This window comes from Pongo abelii, chromosome 2, assembly GCF_028885655.2.
Source record: "Pongo abelii isolate AG06213 chromosome 2, NHGRI_mPonAbe1-v2.0_pri, whole genome shotgun sequence".
In the NCBI taxonomy this organism is placed as follows: domain Eukaryota; kingdom Metazoa; phylum Chordata; class Mammalia; order Primates; family Hominidae; genus Pongo; species Pongo abelii.
In genome coordinates this window covers 62,629,551-62,642,142 of record NC_085928.1, presented here as the reverse complement: position 1 = coordinate 62,642,142, position 12,592 = coordinate 62,629,551, and the positions used below count along the sequence as shown (strand labels likewise).

The following is a 12,592-nucleotide window of genomic DNA, read 5'->3' as shown; positions in this document are numbered from 1 at the left end:
TCTGTACTAAAGATACAATTAAAATTTGTTCATAAAATATAATAAATTATTAGACTTAAAATTACTAGAAGTATATAGATACTATGATTATTGCTGTTTGCATTCTGATTTTTACTCCTAATTTGCTCTAAAATAATAGCTAACTTTCAAATGTTAAACACAATGCTTAAAACAAACTTTTAGAAAATTCTGAAATTATATAGAACGGAATTAATTAAACATTTTTATTTTGTCTTGAATGATTTGAATTGTTAGAAAAATGTAGCTGCCAATAAAAATCCGGTTATTTTCTGCTGAAGATCAAGTGATGAAATTTTGTTAAATGTGAGGTTGAGATGTTCCAAATTTACCTGAAAATCTTTCTATAAAAGGCAGTTTTGAAGTACATTATTTTATATTGTATAAGATTATTTTTATGTTGTATATATAATTATAAAATAAAAAGACCATTATTAATTTTAAAATAGAAAAATACTGACTTACAGCCATCAATGTTTCAGCCAAAATCTCAGTTGTCAGCCTATAATACTTCTGTAAAAGAAGATATCAGATTTGTACATCATTGTTAAGATTTGGGCCCATTGATTTTTATTCAGAACTATCTGAGTTTAGAAATTTCATCTTTCCCTAAACATATACCTCATGAATTTGCTGGAATCTTGAGATAAATTTGAGTTGCTCACTAATATGTCAAATTCTTATGCATGAATACAAAATTTTGTTTCCCTGGAGCCTAGAACGTGTTTGTTGCATAGAAAATTCCTGTTGATTGCTGTTGGCTTGGATTTTTTTTTTTTTCCTTCAACTTTTATTTTAAGTTCTGGGGCAAATGTGCAGGATATGCAGGTTTGTTACATAGGTAAACGTGTGCCATGGCAGTTTGCTGCAAAGATCATCCCATCACCTAGGTATTAAGCCCAGCATCCATTAGCTATTCTTCCTGATGGTCTCCCTTCCCCCACCCCCCACTGACAGGCCGCAGTGTGTGTGTTCCCTGCAATATGTCCCTGTGTTCTCATTGTTCAGCTCCCACTTATAAGTGAGAACATGCGGCGTTTGGTTTCCTGTTCCTGCATTAGTTTGCTGAGGATGACGGCTTTCAGCAACTCCTATGTCCCTGCAAAGGACATGAACTCATTCTTTTTATGGCTGCATAGTCTTCCATGGTGTATATGTACCACATTTTCTTTATCCAGTCTATCATCGATGGGCATTTGGATTGATTTCATGTCTTTGGTATTGTGAATAATGCTGCAGTGAACATACATGTGCCTGTATCTTCATAATAGAATGTTTTATATTCCTTTGGGTATATACCCAGTAATGAGATTGATGGATCTAATGGTCTTTCTGCCTCTAGATATTTGAGGAATCACCACATTGTATTCCACAATGGTTGACCTGGTTTACACTTCCATCAACAGCATCAAAGCATTCTTTTTTCTCTGCAGCTTGCCAGCATCTGTCATTTCTGGACTTTTTAATAATCATTGATCATTTTAGAATTTTGGGGGAGTGTGTGGTTTGAAATTGTACATTTAAAATAATGTGTAACAAATTATGATGAGATATAACCTAACAAATCATAACACAGGGTGATTTTCAATTTGTGAAATCTCCGTAGGACACATTCAATAGTGGGCTAGCGATTTTTAACAACTGGCTCCCCTACCTATCTATTCTCTCAGACTGCCTGCTTTAGTGCTCGAGGTCCTGACCTGCTGATTATTTGTATGGCAATAAATATATAGCAATTGAGAAGTGTACTATCAAATGTAGATTTCAACATGAATGCATATTTAATATGCCATCCATGCATGATTATGTGAGCTGAGCTCTCTTAAACTAATTATCTCAGAGAATTAAGATGAATTTTTATAATTATTTCTGAAATATAATCACAAGAAACTGATATAACTTACCAAATATGTTAACAACTAACTCCAAAGAAAACTTTCAAGGACATTAAACACACAGGACACGGTTTACCACTGAGAATTTACTCATTGAAATTGAGAAACTTCATCCACTTTCCATAAATAAATATCACTGTGGTGACAGACAGAAAAGTAAATTTCTATCCATACTGAATAATAAGTCTTTAGGAAAACTGTCATTTGATAAAATGTCAAGCCATTCATTTAAAGTGAACATAGTCTATGAACTGGTAATTTTTGAAAAGTTGTCAACAATTTTTTCAAAGATTAATTTATCAGTTTTTGGTTCTCTCTAAAGCTTCCTTCTTTTCCTCAGCCACACAGACCGCTTCTGCCTGTAGGGAAAAATATTAAAATGGCTATAGCAACTTGAGCTTTTCAAGGAACAGCCACTGTAATGAATGAATGAATGTCCATGGTTAGCCCCTCTCCCAGTGTACCTCCAGGGAGACTGAATCATAGTTGTGATAACGTGATGAATCTACTTCACATTGTTTTAGGCCCTGCCCTGCAGATGCTCCCTTTTAGTCTGTGGAGGCTGGAAACTCATGAACCACTGTAGCATAAGATAATTTTGCTGAGTCTGTGTTGAGGGAGGGGCAGATGCTAATGGTAACTAAGGGTGTATTTACAATGTCTAAATAAAAGGAAAATAGAGTTGAATATTTAATCTACCGTCAAAGCCCATTTGACTGAAACTTGCTTTCAGGTAAGCTATTTAATCATTGTGTGCATGTGTGCACTGTGTGCATGTGTTTGTAGGCATTTTAGAAAACTACAAATTCTCAAAACAAATATCTCCTGACAATTACCTCTGCTCCTCTACTTGTTTACCTCGGTTCCCCATCTTACACACAATAGACTCATGAACATTTTCCCGGACTATTACTTGGAGTGGAAAATTAAAATCATACATTTTCTCCCATATTATTACCAAGTCAGTAATACCTTTGGTCTTAAAAACTATCTCAGAGGAAGTATAAGAAATATTAGTTTGGAAACTAATGCCGTCTTCAGCATGTGAATTTTTGAAGACAAAGGGTCTTGATGCAATTTGTATCATCAAGCAAGGAGTGGTTGACTTTTCTCGATCTCCTCCTTGTGCCTAAATGTAAGTAAATTACCAAAGTATCAACACTATAAGCCATTCATGATGGTTTTATAAAACATATATATTTTATATTGAATGAATTTGATATACCACACACAATATGCAAACACAAAATTTACCCATAAATGTTTTGAAATATATTTTTATCCATACCACAAGTATGTAACATCTATCAGCTATGAGACCAGGTATAGACCATAATGTTGCTCAAAGACTCATCACACAGTCTGGGGCATGAAGATATGTGTAAAAGAGCGATAGATACTACATGTGCTAGCAGAGGCTTTCTAAAAGTATTTGGGACAGTCAGAAGTGATGGTCAGAGATCTCACAGATGAGGTGGTATTAGAGCTGAGGTTTTAAAGGGTACCTAATAGACCTCCAAGCTGTCAAATAAAGGAAGAGTAGCATATTCAAGCCATATTTAGAAACTGTAATTAGTTAGCTGTCATTAAGGGTTGAGATTGACAGGGGGACAATCTGGAAAGAAAAGATTCAATATGATCTGCATTTTGGACTTAATACTGGGTCACTGGAGAACGAGAAAGGGTTTTTAATGGGGAAATTTATGTAATTAGTCTTTTTTTAAATAAATATATTTTGACAACAGGAGAAATAAGAGTCTAAAGGCAGAAAAAGTAGATAGGAAGCTATTTTGATAGCCCAGAAGGGCGGTGAAGTCCATGGAGGTAAAGAGTCTAGTGCAAGAGGTAAACATATTGAAGACTATGAAAGGAGGTATGAGACTATAGCAAATGTAGGCTTGTTTTCACTACCAAGGACAAATTGAAAACACTTAACACAAACACACACAGGCACACACAGAAGCACATATACATAAAATCAATGTGCCAAAGAGAAAATGAAAAACTTTGGAAATTTGGGCAACAAATTGGTACTAGCTTCATTTTATCCCCTTTATTATAAGGATTTTATTCTGAAAGTTGATTTAAGCATATAACAAATATTGATTATAAGTTATCTGTGCGCAAATGTCCATTCTAGGTGCTCAGATTTAGAAACTTAGAGACAAATTCTCTGCCAATATGGAATTTGTATACTAGTAGAATGTCATTGACATTGCTTCACTTTAAGTCTAAAAGATAAATCAATGGAGGAAATTTAATTTAGAAGACTTAGCTCAGTAGTAACAAATAGGATCTGCTTCTATGGGACCTTTTCCTAAGAAAGTGATGATTTCTTAGTAATTATCAATAAAAAGCACCCTGAAATTTATTGTTTTACAGAAAATACCTACAGAAGTAAAACTCTTAAAAATTAGACATAATAAAAACAGAAATAATAATGCCATAGTATTATTGTATAACTCAAAATCATCTTTGAAAAGTTGACTTAGAAAAGATAATTATAATGGAAATTGGACTATATTTATTTTCTTCATAATTTGGGTTAAAGGCCATCTAGAAAAAGAAACTGACATTACTGGCTCTATCATAAATATTCTAATTAGGAACAATTAAATTCAATAATTAAATTACATTAAATTCTAATCTCCCCATACTACATAAATAAAATATGTGTAAAACTATATAAATATGTACATACAATGTTATATATATTTATGTACACACATATAGATATATATCACTTCTGTTTCCTGATTCTAGAAGCTTTGTGTCAGTTTTCTTGTTTCCAAGTACATCAAATACAAAAGAAAAAAAAAATCATTTTTACAGACCTCAGGCCAGTGACCCAGGTGAAAAGAGAAATGAAACAAAGCTTTCTTGATGGAAGAATAAGAGCTTTCTCATCATTCTTGACCAAGCTTTGAGCCATGTATAAAAAGTAATTTATTTTTGGAGAAAAAAACAACGAAATTACTCGCTGGTGAAAATACAATTGGAGAACTAGAATTTGGGGAGACAGACACCCAGATATATCTTCTCTTGAATCATTACACACACGAAATCTACATACCAAGAAATTGAAAGGAAATTTTAAAAAGGGTATATAGAATTCCCCAAAGTGCCCCTTATTTCTCAGTTGTTTTCACTAGTGAAATATATCTTTTTAAACCAGTTAGTGGAGATTTTTATATGCCGTTGTAGTTAAGTGAGAGTTTTTTACAACAAACTGTAAATTAGTACTGCTCTAGACACACCAAGTGGCCGATATCTCTCACCCTGTTTGCTGTATTTACTACCTCAATGTTTAAATCTTGAATACTTAATGGATTTGTTCATAGTTCTTTACTCACTTCCTTGTCCTCTATTCAGCATGTTCCAAGTCTGCTCCTGTTCTCCAAATATTATCTACGTGTCTGGCACTTCTGTTCCCATATATCCAGACGAGTTAACTGCCAAATACCTAATCTAGAATTTACTTCATGTCAAAATGGAGTAACCCTGCACTGACCTCCCAGGGGACCAGATGGTGCAGGCAAATGTCACAATAGCAGATGTCACAATTAGATGTCACAATAGTACTTAAGTTAAAACAATATTGGAATGGTAATGTGCAAATATTTTATACATATTCATTTAATTAAATAAAACATTGTGTAATTGGTACACAAGGAGGTTTTTACAAAGCGCAGATATATAATGGAGAATGAGGTCACACTTTTAAAATAAAAAGGATCCTATTTATGTCCATCCAGCTTCTTCCTCAGTCTCTCCTGATTTTAATGTTCAAATAAGTTTCCCCAAGTGAGTTTCAAAGTGAAACAAGACGAATGAGCACAGACATGTGCCATTGAATAGATTTTTGGATTAGTTTTGGATGAATGCTTTTTAACGTGAATACTATATTTAGGTGCTCAGTACGAAAGGTCATTCCATAAGCACTCCCTAATATAGTAATTTGTGTTACTTTTAGAGAATTCAGAATTCTCTTACCATCTCAAACGACTTAATTCTGCCTGGCAATTCTACTGTTAGACAAAAGATAATTATACCCTTCTCATTACATCTTCAAGAGGCTCACCACAGCCATGTTTTGTCCAATTTTATTTAAGGCCTGCATAGTTTAAAAGTAACCATTCATTATAATTTTAGTTAACACTTATTTAAAATCTTGTGGATATTTTTATAATTCATACAATGACAGTAATAATAACTAATAAGAAACAGGAATTAGCATCAGCATTTTTATTTTTAAAAACATTTTGCTTTTAAAACTAACAAAGGAAAGACTAGTGACAACATGAGCTTTGAAATAAATTTTATAAGGATCAATCAAAGAAGAATAATGTTAGCAAGAGTTTTTGAATGATAAATGATAGCATTTGAGTTTGTTTCATAGAAGTAATTAACAGACTAATATGACACCATGTCATTTAAATCTTGCATCTGAGATTGCTTCCCATGTGATTTTAAAGAGGCTGGAGTAAAGAAAGAGGCTAAAACTTGAAGTGTTTTTTAAGCCAAAGAAGAAAATTTTAAAAAGCAATCTTCTTAAATCCTTAAGAAAAGGACTGCAGAATTTGTAGACTGTAATATATCTACAATTCACATACACCATGGCTTTTTCAAGTTTTACTGGGTGATCTTCTTGACTGAGTTAATGAGCAGTCATAGACACGAGCTGTTTTTGGATAGATGGTGTTTGTTATTCACATGTGTGTTCTCCTCATTGTTTAACAAAGAACCTTGCAGATAGTAAATAGTCAATGAATTTCTGTTTGATCAAATTATGAATAAAAACCTTTTACTTATTGTTAAATTCTGATCAAATCACAAATACATTTTTTTCCCAACAAATTTACAGTTGCGGTATTGACCAGTGAACTCTTAACCCTATAAATGTAAGGGCTTCACACTATTACTGTGTGTGTGTGTGTGTATATACAATAATATATAAATATGCAATTAAATAATTAAATTTATTTATTTGTTAAATTTTACAAAGCTCAATCCAAAATGATATTCTTATGACACTTTATTTCAGAAAATTATTTTATGGAAATAAAATGCATTTAAAATAACATATATTATTCCCTATTATGTGAAAACATTAAGTGATAACAATTTAGGTATGAACAACCAACCACTCACAGTGATAGATATGATTTACAATAATGATGGCTGCATCAAAATATAAACTTATATAATTAAGTAGTCAAGAAATTAATGCTTTGCTTTCTAACAATCATCGTATCTACTTTTCCTGTGGGTTTAGGCAAGTCTAAGCAATTGTTTTCCCTATCATAAACAATAGAATATTCATGCCAAAATGAGAACTATTAAATCAAAGCATGAATTATTTACTGTTGCCCAGAGATGCATTAACTTCACGGAATATTACTAATTCACAAAGGCTTTGAACACCTACCTGAGGTCAAACATTCATAATACATGATTCTAAAAATAATATTCCCCAAAGTGTGCAATTTTAAGTTGAAAAAGTCAATACAAATCTATGATGAACAGTAAGAATGCATCCGGGTCAGAAAAATGTATTTCTTTTCTCTCTGCAGGTTAAAAATGAAGTGGTGACTTCTAGACACACCTCTTGTGAAACAGAAACAAGGCATTTGCTCCTGAGCGTGTCCTCACCCCTATGGACTCTTCATAGCAGTTGCAAAAGGCTGGGATAATGATGTTTCATGCTGACATTTTGATGGCACCAGTGTTCCATCACGACACAATGGGGAAACTCAATAGGGTAGGATTAGATAATTTTGCAAAAGATAATTAAGGGACTCTTTTCTTTTGGTTCCCAACCAATTCATGAAGTTGTGACTGTATCAGAAACCTTCCCTTACCTTTAGAGTTAGTGTGGTGCAGTGCAAAGAACACAAATGTGAAGCAGACTCATCTATGTAATTTTGTGCAAATTAATGAATGTTTCCAAATTCTTGGTTTTGTGTGTTAAATAACTACATCCTAGAGATGATGGGTATATTAAATAAACTAATGCATGTTAATTACTTCTTACAGCTCCTAATGAGTTAGTATGAATTTACAGAATTGGACACTTGGGTTCAAATTATCAGTCTGCCTCTTGTGCATTTTGGTGATTTAGAGGAAGCTATTTAATTTTTCTCAACTCCATTTTCCTCAGTTGGGAAATGGATAATAGTATCACCCAATATGGTGTGTTGTTGTTTGGGTTAGGGAGTGAATTAGCATCGTAAATAGCATACCATAACATTCTATTTAGGTTAACTTTTATTTTATAATCAGTTATTTTCATTTCTATGATTCATTTGATGATAATAAAATTAAATGACCCTACTGGCTGCTAACATTTGAATTTTAGGGGAAAAATGTAGTTTTAATATTTGGAGAAGGAATATACAATGAATATCTAGCATGAATACTGACAAATTTACATTAAAATTATTTTAAAGTACTCGTTATTCTGGGTTACTGAAGTCAAATATGTGTCTTGGTCGTGAAGAGGCAATAACAAAATATGAAGAATCTTTTAGAAATTTATTATTTTAAAATTTTTTTTAGATACAGGGTCTCACTTTGTGGCTCAGTGTGGAGTGAAGTGGTGCAATCATAGCTCAATGCATCCTTGAACTCCTGGGCCCAAAGATGCCTCAGCTTCCCAAGCAGCCGGGACGACAGGTGTGTGCCACCACATCCAGCTAATTTTTTGTATTTTTCAAAGAGACAGGGTCTCACATGTTGCTTCCAAGTGATCCTCTGACCTTGGATTCCCAAAGTGCTGAGATTTACAGGTAGGAGCCATGATGCCTAGCCTAGAATTTTTTACAAGACTTGTAAGACAAGCATGTGACAAATTGCATTGCTAATTATTTGGCTAATCTCAGTTCTACTAAAGAAATAAAAGAGAAAGTTTACATTAAGCACTTTTGTGGTGATATTGTCAAGTCATCTGAAGATCTGAATTCAGAGCTCCTCTTAATGAGGTATAAAATTCAATTTATTTATTCAGTCATTATAAAGCTATTTCTTAGGTGACCATTGTGTTTGTCCAATACTTTTCTAAACTTTGAGCATGTAGTTGCCTAAAATCATAGGCAAAAATATATGCCCTTATACAATTTTTTTCTGGAAGAAAACAATATTTCAGAAATACTTAAACATGGTATAGGTTAGATGGATTTCAGTGATTAAGAGTAACAGATGGTTGGCGGGATATGGCATAGCAATGAGGTGCTGCAATTTTAGATGGAGGTTCTGGGAAGGCCTCGCTGAGAAGGCGACATTTCGGTAGAGACCTGAAGGAGGTGAGCGAGTAGCTATGTGAATCTCAGAAAAGCATGTTCCAGGAAGAGAGAGCTGCAAGTGCCAAACCTTCAGTTAAAGCATGCGTCTGATGTGTTTAGAAGGATGACCATTCCAGAAGGATATACTTAAGTCTGCAGCCTTTATAGGAGTCCCTAAGCCAGCAATCTTTGTTATCTGCCTACCTTAATTCACAGCTGGTGCCAGCAATGGAAAAGCTTCAGTCTGCAATTAGAGAATGCCTGCAAAGACCACGCAGAGACTCACATAGGGACACTAGCCCAGAGATTTCTGTTTCTTTGTTTTTAATTTCCCTATATGCACATACATGTCTTATTATCAAAAATAGATGAAACATCTTGTTCCCTACCTTCTCAAGTTGTATATAGGATCTTCCTTAAGAATATTGCCTTTTTAAGGGAGGGAAACAGGAAAAAGAAATAGAATAGCTGATAAGTGCCAAGGGAGTGAGTTTTCTCAAAGGCTGCTTCAGCTGGGTATTAATGTAGTGATATAAGGATTATTTAATATAGTTTTATGTGGTATTATCATAAGAAGGAAAAGAGAGATGAACGTTTTATCTTACCATAAAATAGCTCACAAAACTGCTTAAGCAATAGAGAATTGTTATCTTTGCTAGGAGACTGCCTTATAGGTAAAATACCTTATTAAGAAATCCTCTTGATATTATAATAATTAGTATCCCAATTAATAGGTTTAAAAATTTCTACTCTTTATAAAATTTATTAAATAATCTGTATAAGACAGAAGCCTCAAATTATATTTATTTAAATAAAGAAAAAGCCCACATTGAAAAATAATGTTTGTTTAGAAGGCTGAAAATAAAATAAAAACTGTTAAGAGTGGCTATCTCTGGGGTGGTGGGACTTGGAATGATTTTCTTCCTCTGCGCTTTTCTGTTTGTCAAATTTCTCCAAAATGAACACTAAAAAAAAAAAGTAAGAACAAATAACTCAGAAACCTTTATGCCAGAAATGTAAATGCTTAGGCACTGTTAAGATGTAATAAATAAATAAATAAATAAATAAATAAAGCCTTCTACATTATTCTGGTCCAGATGACACTCAGTTTGTGTTTTCTATGCATAACATTTGAAAGATAGGACTTTAAACATAAAATAACAATAATAATAATTGTAATAGCAGCAATCTCATGAGGTTTGCCAGACTCCAGCTGGGTTACTTGAAAGTAAATGAAAGCAATGCCTGGCTTGTGCAATTTAACTGATCAGTTCAGGAACCATTGTTACCACTGCAGCAACCAGATGTCACTGCAGACTGTGAGAAAATGTCAGAGAAAATGAAGCAAATCTAAGGAGTAGTAGAAATGAAATCTCACCCTTCAAGTATATTCTTTCCCACCCTGAAGATTGTCAATTTGAAGAGTCTTTTGTTCGTTTTCAGCATTTACTCTGACTGGAGCTCGTAGTCTGAAAATATTTCCACTTATCTCAACCCAGTATCTCAGCTCCTCCACAGGCTCATTAGGCTTCGATGGGTCTGACCAAAGTACAGGTACTTCAGAGTCTGATAAAAAGAAGCACGAAAGCTTCCCAGGTGCTGAGGGTTTCACAGAAAAGGGAGGGTGGGGGAAGTGAAGTATGTTATTAAGTTGCAGCATAGAGTATGACATATCATTTTCTGGATAGATAGAGTAATGCATGTGCTGATCTCAGCTCTGCAGGAATAAAATACGTTTAGTGCAATCTGTTTTTTACTGCCACTACAAACAAGCTTTCTAAGGACTTTTTCATTAAAAGGAAAAGCCAACCATCTCCAAGCTTAAGTTTGGAATTCGAAAGTGCAATCCTCTAAAATCAGACACTTTATAATACGGTAGTGGAATCTTCTTTCTGGGGCTAATTTTCTGGTCACTCAGGATGGAGGGTATTTAACTTTTCACAGTGAAATACTCTGGCTTGGTAACAAAATTCTATTTCTTCAAATAAAAACAGCTTCATAAAATATCCTTATGGTACACACTCTTCAAATTATAATTTTATCACTAAAATGAATCAATAATGTATGCATGTATCATACTTGTTTATTTTATTAATAACTTATGTATTCGACTTTTAAAATATACTTTAGGCGTAAACATAATTAAAATACTGGTGTGCATTATGTCTGTTGACTTTATGATAATGCTGATCAAATTTTGATAGTGGTAAAAATGTTGTAAACCATAACTCTGAAATGAAAACAAAATAAAACCTGAGGACCAATGAAACAGAAAATTAGTACAGCAAATTGAGGCAATTATAAAGTTCATGGAAGGTGGAGATACAGAAACCGTAAAGAAAATCACTCATTTTCTTCCCATGAAAACACTTTTTCATAATTTCATTAGAAATTGATTAATTGTAGATGCAATTTTTGTCAAAGCTATTATCTCACAGAATACTTCAGAGCAGTAGTTATAGAGAGAAAACCACTGGATTTCATGTCTCAGTTCAGTTACGCCTGTTGTGGGTTCCTAGGACAATCATCTGACATCTTGGCATCCTCATCCTGAAAATGGCATAAGAACACCAGAGGTGCTCTTAGGATGTTGCCTGCAATGATACGCACCCACACGATTTGTAAACTGTTGACGTGTTAAAAATGTAAGTATGAATTATTATATGTCAAGTATTTAGCCCATTGGAATTAATAAATGTGTGCTTTAGTAGTCGTGTGCTGAGTCAAAGAATGTGCACCTTGGCTCAATTGCAGATCTTGGTGTGCTTCTTCGTGGTGTGAGACCTCAAAGCTGTGAAGAAGTCTAGTGCTTCTCCTAAGATTGGAAACATATTCTCTTACTAGTGCCTTAATTCTCTGCTGTAGAGCTTTAAAAAAAAAGGCAAGGATTTTCTAAAGCAACAAAGATAGATAAGTCTGGTTTTATAATTAAGGGCTCTCACAGCTTAGGTTCAATAAAATAGAGAATCTGAGTTGGGAGGAATACATGATTTCTCTCTTATAATTAGGAAACCTATTCCCCAGAAAGAAGGGCAGAATGGGAATGAATATTTCTGATCTCTCGCTTTCTCCATCCTCCCTACCTCCTTTACTGTATAAATTAGCAGATTTGCATACATAAAATATATCTCAAAAAACTCAATGAAAGCATGATTTAAAAATATGCAGCTAATTATATGAGAATGTTCATCTCTTTTTCCTATAAGGCAAATGAATATTTATCAAGTTAAATTCCAAGATACTTATTATCTCACTTGCATTTTGAATATAATTACATTGGAAGGCAATTGTTCTGATGGGTGTAGGCAGAGATTAAAAGATTTGTATGCACTTTTTAAAAATGCAAAATAATCATAGTTGTTTTATCATTGACAGAGTAGCTCAATCCTTCCCTTCAGA

The 12,592-nt window shown here is 33.6% G+C and overlaps 1 long non-coding RNA gene across 7 annotated transcripts in view; it reads right to left on the bottom strand.

Annotated features, from left to right (window-relative positions):
- LOC129058515 (uncharacterized) overlaps window positions 1-5,436 on the bottom strand; it is a 158,075-nt gene extending 152,639 nt beyond the window's left edge. For all 7 annotated transcript variants that reach the window (XR_010139157.1, XR_010139158.1, XR_010139156.1 and 4 more), the window contains exons 1-2: window positions 5,267-5,436; window positions 484-531 (exon numbers count right to left, since the gene is read on the bottom strand). This is a non-coding gene — a long non-coding RNA (uncharacterized LOC129058515). The remainder of the gene's footprint in view (window positions 1-483; window positions 532-5,266) is intronic.
- Between the last annotated feature and the right edge of the window lie 7,156 nt (window positions 5,437-12,592).